A 2,527-nucleotide genomic window follows, 5' to 3' on the forward strand; every position below is an offset into this window, starting at 1 on the left:
CACTCGGTCAATGTCTGCCAAGGCTGTAGGTGAGCCGCAGGAATACGAGGGAGTCATAAATAGCGTCTGTCACACCTGTGAACTCCACCCCATTTTTGTATGTACATTAGAAGAAAAATAAAATCTATAAAGCAGATTTTTATAAAAGCCAACCAATTGCAATATATGATCTTTAATTAGATCCAAGATTTTTTTTTAAAATATAGCTATAAAAACATTATTGAAATGATTAGGGAAATCTGAATCTAGCTTGCATATTAGGTAACACAGTTGTATTAATATTAGATTTCTCACGTATGAGAATGATAGTGTAGCTATTTAGCAGAATATCCTTGTTCCTTGGAAACACATGCTGAAGTATCTGCAGGTAAAGTAGAAAGATGTCTGCAACTTGCCTGCGAATATTTAACAAATATATTGACATGGTTTTGATATGTGTCCCCTCCAAGTCTCATGTTAAAAAGAAATATAAATCATTCTATTATAAAGACGCATGCATGCATATTTTCATTGCAGCACTATTCACAAGAGCAAAGATACGGAATCAACTCAAATGCCCAACAATAATAGAGTACATAAAGAAAATATGGTACATTATGCATCATGGAATACTATACAGCCATGAAAAGGAACAAGATCATATTCTTTGCACAGACATAGATGGAGCTGGAAGCCATTATCCTCAGTGAACTAACACAGGAACAGAAAACCAAACACTGCATGGCATGTTGTTACTTATAAGTGGGAGCTGAACAGTGAGAACACATGGACACATTCGGGGAAACAACACACACTGGGGCCTGTCAGAGGTGGGGGCTGAGGGAGAGCATCAGGAAGACTAGCTAATGGACAGTGGGCTTAATACCTAGGTGATGGGTTGATCTTTGCAGCAAATTACCATGCTACACATTTACCTGTGTAACAAACCTGCACATCCTGCACATGTACCCCAGAACTTAAAATAAATGTCCACGAAAAATAAATAAATATAAAATTTAAAAGAAATCTGATTCCCAATGTTAAAGGTGGGGTCTGGTGGGAGATGATTAGATCATGGAGGCAGATCCCTCATAAATGGTTTAGCACCAATCCCTTGATGAGAAGTGAATTTTCACTCAGTTTATTCAAGATCTGGTTGTTTACAAGTCTGGGATTTCCCCCCCACCACACCCCTGGCTCACACTCTTGCTGTTTCTCTCATTATGTGCTGTGCCTGCTCCCCCTTCACCTTCAGTCATGATTGGAAGCTTCCTGAGGCCCTAACGAGAAGCAGGTGCTGGCACCACACTTCCCATACAGCCTGTAAAACCATGAACTGATCAAACCTTTCTTATTTATAAATTACCCAGCCTTGGATATTCCTTTATAGTAACACAAATGGACTAACACATACATGAATACACACACACACACACACACACACACACACACACGGAGAGAGAGAAATAAATGTGACAACATTTCAAAATTGGTGAACTTTGTTATGGCTATACAGGTGTCTGTCATACTAATTGGTTTTTATTTTTATATAGGTCTCAAAATTTTCAAAATAGAGTAAGAAAAATGTAAAATTGTTATTTTATACAAACTTATACAAACACATAATACAGAGAATATTTGTATTATTATGTATTATAGGTGTTTGTATAAGTGAGAATTAAATGGCTTTAACAGCTCAAATTAAAAGGATTAAAAATAACAACCATGGAGATTATTGTAAAAACTGATTTCCATTGGAGTTTTACTTTCACCTCAGTCACTAGAGAGTTTAAGGATAGAGAAATAAGTGTCATTCTGGCATCTGATTTCATATTCATAACAATGCAAAAAAACAGATTATGTCCTAAAATGATTGAGAAGCTATAGTTTGGTTGATGAACTAAACATGATATAGAAGAGAAATCAAGCAGCCATAAGGCCCTTAAATGTCTGGGAATAGTATATTTATTTTAATAGCACAAAATGGAAATCAATTCCAATTTCAAATGAAGAATATATATGTGTTGGAATTAAATGCTCTTAAAATGTTTACACCTCATTTTGGCTCTAAAAAGATAAAAAAAAATTAAGAATAGTATGTGATATAAGAACAGCTATATTAAAAAATAGGAATCTATTCTGTGGTATGAATATTTTAATTGGCACCATACAGCCCAACAAGATATATGCACCATAATAAACTAGAGATTAGAAACCTGAGAAGTAAACAATAAAAGTACATCTCTCTGAAGATAAATTTTTAAAGGATGGCAAAATATGGAATGTATATATACAGATTCCCTCCTCTCAAGCTATATTTGATGTTACTTTAAACGTTTCATTTGCTAACATGTACATGAAAACCTAAACACAAGATTGAAACTCTGGTAGTAAACGTTTCCAAGATTATAATAGATTCTTAAACTTTTTTAAAAAACCTCTTAAATGCTAAGTTCTAGCCAGAGCAATCAGGCAAGAAAAAGAAATAAAGGGCATTCAAATGGGAAAGGAGGAAGTCAAATTGTCTTTATTTGCAGACGACATGATT

This window comes from Cebus imitator, unplaced genomic scaffold (assembly GCF_001604975.1).
Source record: "Cebus imitator isolate Cc_AM_T3 unplaced genomic scaffold, Cebus_imitator-1.0 Scaffold101, whole genome shotgun sequence".
Taxonomy (NCBI): domain Eukaryota; kingdom Metazoa; phylum Chordata; class Mammalia; order Primates; family Cebidae; genus Cebus; species Cebus imitator.